Source organism: Aethalodelphis obliquidens, unplaced genomic scaffold (genome assembly GCF_003676395.1).
Source record: "Aethalodelphis obliquidens isolate GAN/ISIS:26980383/991018 unplaced genomic scaffold, ASM367639v1 scaffold68, whole genome shotgun sequence".
NCBI lineage: Eukaryota > Metazoa > Chordata > Mammalia > Artiodactyla > Delphinidae > Aethalodelphis > Aethalodelphis obliquidens.
The window spans coordinates 10,378,475-10,390,227 of record NW_020838012.1 but is presented as its reverse complement, the minus strand read 5'-3'; positions in this window follow the sequence as shown (position 1 = coordinate 10,390,227).

Here is an 11,753-nt window from a genome sequence, read left to right as displayed (position 1 = left end):
TTTATAAGGTTTTCTAAATCCTATTATTTTCAATGGTATTCATATCTAATTCTATCAATTAAAGATTTTTAGTGTCCTACAATTCATAAAATTTATTAAACTTTGCCATATTACTGTGCCTTCTATTGTGTTTATCCTTTTACTTGGAAACATGGTATTATATTTCATTCAATTTTATACCCCGTATTCCTACAAGTTAATGTAAAATTAATTAGATGACACTGCTGTTTAAGAGTGAACCATTACACTGAGATGTGAAAAGTCCTGTAAATCATTTGGATATTTTGAAAGTTCTATCCAGATATACATCTAAAACAATAAAGAGTAGATACTTATCTTTTCATTTTTAAAATTTGAAGAAGTGATTTGATTTAAAATAGAAATTTCCAATGATAAAAAATTCTATTAATTTATGATCTGGCTCAGATATCTATTTTAATTTCACTTGTTAAATAAGTTTGTTAAAAATTGTTATTTAAAACCAAAATTTAATAACTACTTTGTATCTAAATTAGAGAGACTTGTAGAAGAGTCTTCAACTATATCTTTAATATTTTAGTTTCTAAGTTTAGTGACAAAAACTTGTGATTTCACTGTATTATTCTTTCTTTTTTTTAGGGTTTTCTGGAAATAAAAAAAAAGTTTTATTGAAGTTGATTTACGATGTTGCATTAGTTTCAGGTATATAGTAAAGTTATTCAGTTATACATATATATAAATATATGTATATTATTTTTTTACATTCTCTTCCATTATAGGTTATTGTAAGATATTGAGTATAGCTCCCTGTACTATACAATAGGTACTTGCTGGTTATCTGTTTTATATATAGTAGTGTGCATATTTTAATCCCAAACTCAGATTATCATACTAAGTGATGTAAACCAGAAAAAGACAAATATATATTGCTTATATGAGGAATCTAAAAAAAAAAAAAAGATACAAATAAGCTTATTTACAAAACAGAAATAGGATCACAGACATAGAAAACAAATTTATGGTTACCAAAGGGGAGGCGGGGAGAGGGATAAATTAGGGATTAATTCAGTGTATTATTCTTTAGACTGGGTTATCATAAATCCACTATATTGTACATGCAGATATTTATGGAAATGGCATACAGGGATTCAAGGAAAAGAGTCTGATTTCCACAAAGTGATCACCATGGAGCATGGGGAAGAGACCCAGCAACAGGGATAAAGTTAATAATTCAGCAGAACTATGTCATTGGGGTCAGATATGACCAAGAAAATATAAAATCTATAAATTGGCAAAACTCTTGGTCTTCCCACAGAAAAGAGTGTTCAATTTAAATAAATTTCCAAAGGACAAATTGACTTCAAATAGGTCAATTCTGTTCTAAAGCTGTGTAAACACTGTGGTGCTGCTGCAATTTTTAGACAGACTTCACAGAATTAGTGAGCAAAGTGCTCAGTATTCAGTGGGAGCACAAGAAGTAATTTTGAAATTTCTTTCTGTTTTTGTCCCTAAGGAAACACTATAAAGTGTTTGCTATGAAGATGCTTCATTCTGTGTAAAGGAAACAAATTTTAAAAATCCCAACGAAAACAAAATGTCCCTTTTCATTTTTGCATTTCTAAGGTCCATTTGTAAATATTTAAACTTCATTTTAAATTTCAAAATAAATTTTACTTTATTTTAAATGTCTTGGCTACATTGGTTCTACCAGGATATCTTTGTAAATGTTTGTTTGATCGCTTAAGGTTGAATCTCATGTTGTAGAAAGGTAGTGAAATTTACCCACCAATCTTGTGATAATTAATTCAGTAAGATCTCATTATCTTTATTTTATAATTTCCCTGATACAAATGGTTTGACTTGTTAATAATCACCAAAACTTTTACTACTTCATATCTTGCCACAGAAACATTTGTAAAAAAACACAATGATTTTAACAATTCACTTCTAAACAGCAACACAAACTAAAGTGTTACTTTGACAACTGTATCTCATGTATTATTGAAAATACCATATTTAGCTTTATTTTTCATTTCGTAAAATATCTTATTGTTATAAATTACCAAATGCATATTTTTGTTTCCAATGAACTTCTCTGCCAATTTCTGTTTCCTTCCATTAGAATTTCCATCCTTTTAATCCTCCAAACTAGTCATCTTTATTTTCTAATTTGCCTTCAATTCTCATGTCTTACCATAAATTGCTTTTATGATTCAATTTTAGGAGGAAGTTTCCTGAAGAGTCAGAATACTTCTTAATATCTGATAAAGAGATCTTGTAATTTGGTTTATTTCTTCTAAGTTGAGGTAACCTTAACTGTCAGAAAGTCATGGAGTTATGGTTAATCTTCAATTATCATAGCCATTTTATTCTAGTCATTGTAAATTACAGTTCCATGCACCTTGTATGTCACATTTTAATTTTTTACTAGTATATCAAAAAAAATGCTGCTATAGACTGAATTGTGTCCCTCCCCCACCCCCAAATTCACATGTTGGAGCTCTAACCCCCCAGTATGACTATATTTGGATGTAGGACCTTTGGGAGGTAATTAAGGTTAAATGAAGTCATAAGAGTGGGGCCCTACCCCAATATTACTTCTGGCCTTATAAGATGGGAGGAGAGAGAGAGATCTTTTTGTTTCTCCCATGTAAGAACACAACAAGAAGCTGGTGTCTGCAAGCCATAAAAAGTGTATTCACCAGAACTCAACCCTGCAACCACCCTGATCTCTGACTCCAGCCTCCAGAACTGTGAGAAACTAAGTTTCTTTTTTCTATAGTATCTACCCCAACTATGGTATTTTGTTATGGCAGACTGAGTTGACTAATACAACGCTTATACTGTGGAGTCCCACCAACAGTTCTACAATGGAGTTTTTGAACATTAGCCCAACCGATAATAAAGTGTTTTACATTTTGTTACTATTTTTTTTTTTTTTTTTTTTTTTGCGGTACACGGGCCTCTCACTAGTGGCCATGGCTCACGGGCGCAGCCACTCCGCGGCATGTGGGATCCTCCCGGACCGGGGCACGAAGCCGTGTCCCCTGCATTGGCAGGTGGACTCTCAACCACTGCGCGACTAGGGAAGCCCCATTTTGTTACTATTTTTCATGGATAATCTACTTAATGTAACCCACTGGTGGCTGGAGTAATTGACAAGGGAAGATTCATAAACTTGTATCCTGGAGAATGATAATATCAAATATTATAAAACCACACCCTTGGATCTACCAACTCTGTTACCAATAATAAACTAAACCATCATCATGTTAGGCTTGGGTCATTTCAGTGTCCTTCCAAAAGATCACTCCACTCACTGTCTCTACCAGAGATAGTCATCTTAAATTATACTTTAAAAAAATGTTTCATCCTGTTCAAAAATCATCAAAGCTTAAGAGCCTTCACTGTCTACAAAATAAATTTCAATTCGAAACCCTCTGTAATCTGGGCCCAATTTTAATTTCCCACATATAATAAATGCTCACTAAATACCTGTCTAATTAATTTTCCATCTTCACCATGTTCTCACTGTCCTCTGAACTTTCCCTTATCATTTCTGCTTTTCTGGCCTTGGTTCATCCTGTGATCAACTCCCTACCCAAAATATCTGTCAGAATCCTACACAACTTAAAAGAACAAATACAAAATCCATTAACTACAATCCATTTTCCAATTCCAAACCATATGAATATTTCTTCCCTATAACTCCTCTGCCTTTTTGACCTAAACTTTTCATTCTAGCATTGTTCGTGTTCTGTGTGCGAGCATATATTCCTAGCAATTTTTTATATCTTATTAACCCCATCTAGATTGTAAACTTCTGTAGGGTTTCCATTCTCAGTATCCATTCTTCTTCATTAATCTTTCCCTAGAAACTCAGCCTGAAATAATCTCTCTACTTTGACTATTTAGTACATATTTTCTATAGCCTTCATTTATCCCTTAAATTATATCCAATATGTTATTTGCTATTAGTCATTTATTATTATTATCTTCACATGTTCTTGCTCAATGAACTAGAATTTAAGTTCCTTGAAGTCACAGGCTTTTATGCTTACAATGCCTAGAACTGAACTATGTAATAATTTGTATAAAAAGAGACACAAATTTACAGTCTGAAGGGCAAAGGGCCAGAAGTCAGAAGACCTGGATTCTGGTCCATGGTTTAGCCAACCAACCATCCATGTTGGGCAATCTTTTAATAAATCTTTCTGGGTCTTTCTAGAGTAAAGTGTGGAGAGAGATTAAGATGCTTTATAGGTTTATTTTTTTTTTAATTGGGCCATAGTTTGCTTCTTTCTATGGTGTCCAAATTGAGACAAAAAGAGATGAAATATCTACCTCTGAAAAGAGGATGGGAACAAAGGACAACTCTGACAACTGGAAGGAGCCAATGGGGTATCTGAATAAGGGCAAAGGTTATATAAAGATTTGAATTCTTTCAGAGAATATTCTTGCTTTTACTTTGCTGCTTTCCAGATGTTGGTTACCCAAATACCTGGGTAAGCATAGTGTATTAATCAGGGTTCTCCAGAGAAATAGAACCTATCTATAACTATATCTATATCTATATCTACCTATATCAAGGGAGAAACAGAAAGAGAGAGAGCTTGATTGATTTTAAGCAATTGGCTCCTGTGGTTGTATAAGCTTGTAAAGTTCAAAATCTGTAGGTCCTTAGGCTGGAGACCCAGGGTAGAATTTCAGTTTCAGTCCAAAGGCACTCTGCTGACAGAATTCCTTCTTAGAGGAGGTAAGCCTTCAACTGATTGGATGAAGCCCACCCACATTAGGGAGAGCAATCTGCTTTACTCAAAGATCACCAATTTAAATGTTAATGTCATCTAGAAAACACCTTCACAGAAATATCTAGAGTAATTTTTGACCTAGCCAAATTGACACATAAAACGTAGACACATAAAACATCAGACGTAGATTCTGTCATTGAAGGAAATAAAGAATAATTCAGATGGCTTCCATTTACTTCATTCCCATTTATTTCATTCCAGGGACAGTTTATGAGTCCTCTCTTTCACGATCTGAGACAGAACAGTAATCCAATGCTTTCCCTTTTGTCATTCTCATCAGACTCAGAGTCATTACTTAGAAAAATCAGTTATGCTACAGTAGATGGATCTCAATTTAGAGAATATATTTACATATTCTAACCCTGCCACTTACTCACTCACTATAACTTTGAAAAAGTCACTTACTCTTATGGAATCTGTTTCTTTGACATAAAAATGGAAAGAATAACACCCACCTCAAAGGTAGGTTATGAGGATCACATGAAACTACATGGGAAATGGTCTTCATAGTGACATATTAACCATAACCATTATGCGTTAAATAAAACCTCTCTGCCTACCTAAAAGAACTGTTTTGAAGACCACACCATTCACTCATATCTATTCATATCATTTAGCAAGTATGTACTGAATACCATTGATTGAAATATTAAACCAAGTGTCTCTAAAACAACATCCTACAAAAATGTAGAGAATTATCAAAAGCACTGAATAAATAGTTGGTATTATATATAGTTCTTATCAACTCAATTACCACTGGGCATGGGATGCAGTAACTTTTAATAATAGCACTAGGTCATTAAATTGGCATTACTATTTATCTATAAAGGGATCTTAGGTCAGGTTCCCTATAAGCAAGGATGGAGAGGGAGATTCTTGAGGCAGCGATTTGTTAGAGAAGACTCCTCTTGAGTGAAGGAAGCAGGTAGGGCAGTAGGGAAGAAGAAAGGTAAGAAAGGATGTGGTCTTATCTGAAGACTGGCCTCAGCCCACCTCGAGTCAAAGGTTAGCCTGTTGTACTCCATAGTCAGTCAGTCACTGGCTGTGGGCTGCTCCCTGATGATGAGGCCATAACCTTTCAGGGGAAGGAAGTAGCTATGGGTTATCAGCCAACATTATTAATTAATTAATTTATTTTTGCTGTGTTGGGTCTTCGTTTCTGTGCAAGGGCTTTCTCTAGTTGTGGGAAGTGGGGGCCACTCTTCATCGCGGTACGCAGGCCTCTCACTCTTGCAGCCTCTCTTCTTGCGGAGCACAGGCTCCAGACGCGCAGGCTCAGCGGCCATGGCTCACGGGCCCAGCCGCTCCGCGGCATGTGGGATCTCCCAGACCGGGGCACGAATCCGTGTCCCCTGCATCGGCAGGCGACTCTCAACCACTGCGCCACCAGGGAAGCCCCATACGGTCTTTTACAGTATTCAAATGCTCTGAAAACTGCTGTTCCTTGAATTATATGTAAATTAAATTCCTACGAATACTAATATTTTATTATATGTAATTTCTCTTTCTTATGAAAATATACATTTTATTATGTTTTGAAAACAGAGCCAGAGGAGATTCTTATTTCTGTTTTGTTGATTATCTGTCAGCTGCTAAGAAACATAAATGTGAATAGGCTTAAGCAACTCTGTTTCTTGGAAACAGCAAGCAAACAATTGTTGGATTCATATGACAAAAGTAGATCAACAATATACCAAACTTACACTTTTGGTATGCATTCTAAGTAGCAAGTAAGTAAATAGAATAATATACTTTCATTGTAAAACTGTAAAAAGCAACCTTTCTAGAAAGACAGGATTACAAACGTGGGCATTTGTATAAATAGTTAATGGCAGATAATTCTAATAACATGTGTATCCATGATGGAAATTAGAGCTTTAGTTTTTCACTTTTACCTGTTAGTTCTTTAGGCAAAACCAAGTAATCAATTATATTAGTAATTAGCATGTGTTTATGGGGTTAATTCTTATATAGCTGTTTCCATTAAAAGGTAGCTGCAAAAACTATAGTACCTAATACTTATTTTAAGAAACAGAGCCCAAAAAAAAAAAATGAAAAAGAAAAGGAAACAGAGCCATAAGGCTTTTAAAATCATAAAGAAGTGCCAAGGTATTCATTTAGTGGATTTATAGTGGTGATGACATCATCAACATTATATAATATTTATATAATATTTAATAGCAATACTATACAGCATTTTAAAGGAAACTCTTTTAAAGCCTGTGAGAAGCTGCTATGATTAATAATAAAGCAAGGCGGAAGGACTCAATATTTTTCACTTTTTTTTTTTCTGTTTTTCTTCCTCCAGGTGAGAAAAGGAGCACCTAAAAACATTTTGCTTTCCTGGCGACAATAGGCAAAATTGGATAAAGCTGAAATTCACAACGTCTCAAAACATTCTGGGCATTGGTTTTTATTTGAATTTTTAGAGTTACCCCATAACATAAAAGACACAAGAAAAAAATGTTTTTGTTGTCCTCTCCAGTTTGAATCTAAATTATCTCCATTTTCTTAGAATTAGGTTTGGCTTCACTAACAGAAAAACATGTAAACAAATACCCTCATAATCTAGAGGTGAAGAGAACTTTAATAAAAAATCATAAAGAAAATATATTGATGGACTTGACAAAATTAAAGTTAAGGATTTCTATTCAATGACAGGGATCATAGACAAAGTTATCAGATATTTGACAAACTAGAAAAAGATTTTTAAACTAATCAAAATCAGCAAGAAGTTAATATCTAGAATATACAAGGAATTTAAAAATCCATAACAAAAAGATGAGATCACAATATAAAATATGGATAAAACTAGGCAATTCATTGAAAGGCAAATCTGAATCAGCAAGTTTATGAAGAGATTCCCAACTCGTGATTCCCAGCAGATTGGCAAAAATGAGAGCTAAGCCAGGTATTAATGAGATATAGGAAGATGGGCAGTCTTACACGCTGCTGATGGCAGTGTACGCTGGTACAGACATTGCAGAGAACAGTCTGGGCATACTTACTGGAAATGAATATGGCCCAGTAATCCATTCCAGGGATGCATCCCAGAGGAACTTGAGCCCAGGTTCATAAGGGGACAGTCACAAAGATGTTCATTGTAGCAGCCGGTTAGAGGCAGCTGGGTGCCCTTCACTGCAGGAATGAGAAAATAAACTGTGGTGTATGCATATGGTAAAATACTTTTCAGCATTCGGAAGCAATAAACTAGTGTTATATACAGCAGCATAGGTGAATCTCTAAATGAATATTTATTTAAAACCAATTACTCTTATAAGCTGTACCACAACATCTAAGACTTAATAATCCATTGCATATATTGTCCTCTATTGTTCTGTATTATGTCTTGCCCAGGCTTCCTTTACTAGATGTTAACTTCCTAGAGACTAAAGAGACTACTTTGGAGCTTCCTGTTGTGCCTAGAACAGTGTTACATATGTAGGAGTATCTCAATAAGTATTTGAACTAATAGATTTTCATCTGAGATTTGGAATTGTGGTGGCAAGAGACAGATAGATGGGATCATAATTGAATGTTTAAAAAATTCATCCTTTTGCAGCTGGGCATTAGTTTTGAAAGTGGAGGAGAATAGAGGCTCCTTAAGGAATTGGAGTTCTTTCTGGAACTAGAGGAGAAAGAGGTAGAATAATCACTATCACACTGTGAACGGAGTAACCCTCCAATCAATGAAGGCAATAAAGTTTGCTTTAGTGTCCTCTCTTTTTCCTTTTCTTAGTGTTTCCTTGTTCAGGACTATCATTATTTTGTCCCTGAACACTTAAAGATTTTGTTTTGCTTCAATCTACAAAATAAAACTAATAAGACCTAACTCAGAATATGGTTCCTTAGTCTAGAACACTTGTTCAGCCCCTTCTCCCCATTTTTAAGGAAAATATGTCTCTTTTGTTTTTGATGAAAACTATAATTTTTGTTATGATTGCCAAATGTATAAATAAATTTTTATATATTAAATTGTGGTGGGTCAGTCCCCTGGAGACTGTGGAGGGAAAAAAATACCTTATAGAGTGGGTTTAGAAAATGAGTTGGCTTTTCACTGAGATTCAGAATCTCATTTAGCTGTGTTCTGAAAATGATTTGAATGAGGGCCAAAGGATGTCTCTGAAAGGGAAATTGATCTTTGTGTAAGATCCAACAGGAGGTTGGAGCTTTGAAACAAGAAGATATAAGCAGCTTGCTCAGCCCTTTGGAAGGTGCAAATGAGATGTGGATGGGCTCCAGGGAATGGTGGTTGAAGGGAAAGTATTGCAAAGTGTAAAGAATCAGGGATATGATGTAATCAGACAAGCATGCAATATCTATTTCAGCTACTTAGTAGTTTTGGAATCTGGATCGAGTCAGCAAACGTCTCTGCACCTTTCCTTTCTTTTTTGTATGATAGGGAGGTGGGAAGATTTCTAATTCATATTCCTCTATGAATGTTACCATTAGCTAAAAAGATCACTGGAGAGCAAAAGAAAATTATGAACAGATAAAAGCTTAGGAACATAGAGAAGAAACTGAGCTTCATTCATTTTAGTAACTGGATAGTAATGAAATGGGCCTGAAACATAGTAGGTACTCAACAAATATTTGTTGAATGAATGCATCAGAAAAATGGAATAGATCAAGAGGAAGAAAAGCCAGAGGAAAGCATCAAGACCAAAGAGACTCTCAGGCCAGGCATGTAAGAGATAGAGGAAGGAACTTAGGAAGGCAGTAAGAAATTGTCCTCTTCACCCAGGTATCAGGACCAGGAAAAGCTGAAGAAGCCAGCGTAGCTGGAGCATAAAAGTGTTGAGAGACCATTACCTGTAGAGATTGACAGGCACATTTTAAAGAATTAAGATTCACAGTAGTAATGCCTACACAAATACACCTTAAACAATGAATCTGAATATTTGGATTTACATTTAAGATAATTAGAAAGCAATGTGAGGAGGAAGGGAAGTGAGGAGTCCCATGAAATCGTCATAGGTATTCAGACAGACTAGAGTTTAACTCCAAGCTACCATTCACTAAAAGTATAAAATATTAGCAAAAAAATTAATCTCTCTGAGACATCTAGAAATCGAAGACTTTAATTCTCAAAAATGAAAATTATAGGGCTTCCCTGGTGGCACAGTGGTTGAGAGTCCACCTGCCGATGCAACACGGGTTCGTGCCCTGGTCCGGGAAGATCCCACATGCCGCGGAGCGGCTGGGCCCGTGAGCCATGGCCGCTGAGCCCGCGCATCCGGAGCCTGTGCTCTGTAACGGGAGAGGCCACAGCAGTGAGAGGCCAGCATACCGCAAAAAAAAAAAAAAAAAAAAAGAAAATTATAGTATCTACTTGGTAGAGCTGTTTTGAAGAATAAATAAGTGAATATATGAAAAGGACCTAAAACATGCCTAATATGATTTTTTTAATGGTTAGTATTATCCTTATTATTGTTTTTGCTGTTACTATAGCATTTATGCCCAATAGGGTGTGTATCAGACAACTCCAATTTTTGGCTTGACTTCAAGAATTTGTGATTTGTAAAGTAAATTGTTTATTTTTGGTTTTTCTTCCAAGTGTGCTTTTTTTCCTTCTCAGTGCTCTTTTAAAGCACTTCAATGCCCCCACGATTCTCACTTCAGCCTTAGCAGCACCAAGGAGAAAGGACCTTTCCATACTCAGTCCAGGGTGACTAAGTGGCAGGAAAGGCTGTGGGCTGGCCCATTAGGTCTAGGATCTCAGATCTCGGAGGAACAAAAGAGCCAGGGCAGAATCAGGGGTAGGGGAGGTGTTGAGACAGGGCTGTCTCATGATTCCATATAAGAGATGGACTGCACCACATTCAAATATACTTAGATCATCTTCCCAATAAGAGATGGTGCTGCCCTCAAGTGCTTGTTTACTTGTTGATAATGCCATCATTGGAGTGGAGAGCAGAACTCTCGCTTCATAAAGGCTACTGGTTCGTAAGATACATACTTCTAACGGTAGACAAAGTTAGATATGATGCCAAAACTTTGTAACTGAACAGATTAATAAGAAACTTAATATAAGATTTGTTATGGAAATTACATTAATACTGATAACTTGCCGAGAGGTATACTGGAGTTACCTGACGATATGGCTTGCTTATCACTGCTAAATCAAATTTCCAAAGACATTTAGTTCTGGTGAAATGTGTTAGACTGTTAAGCAGAGGTTTTAGCTAGTTTTGAAGTTACCTTCATTCCCAAGAGGTTTTCACAGAAACAGGCCTCGTTCTGTCATGTATAGGTTCGTTCCTGCCTTAAACTTCCTGATCAAGCATAGTTTTGATGTTACCTCATCAGCTGGGAGACCTGCATTCTACTTTAGTTCAAGAATGATCAAATCTGGGGCCAGGGGAGGCCAAGAGTAGCTGCAGATGAAGGGAGGGCTGGGTTTCACCTCTTTTTGGCCCAAGCTTTCACGCTGAGGAAATTGTTTCTAAGTACTGAGAGAAATCTCAGTTCTACAATCCCAGTTAGAAAGTATGGTTTCTGTAGGAAAAAGGTCCCTTAACTCATAAATCTGTGTGTAAAGATAAAGTCTAGGGAATACACTCAGATAAAGTGTGACAATAGCGGGTAACAGAGAGGGTGCTGCTCAGGAGTGTGTAGGACGTGGGCTCTGCTTGTTTGCTTCAAGTCCTCAGAGAGGGACAGACGGGAATTCAGAACTGCACTGACTGAGGGACTGCGGACGGGAACCCTGAGGTGCTGAGATATTCTAAACAGGAGGATAAGGCGTGAAGAAAACAAGGCTGGAATCGAACAAAGGCGCCGTGGGACAGCAGGAGGCAAACCGAACCGCTCTAGGATTACTCGGAGGACTACCTCGAAAGCCTAGCGCCGAGAGCCAGCTGTGCAGCGGCAGCGGGAGAAACTCCACCCCGAGGCTCCGCCCCTCAGAAGCTCCGCCTCTTCATCTCCGGACCAATAGGCGCTCGGAATATTAGCGGGTGG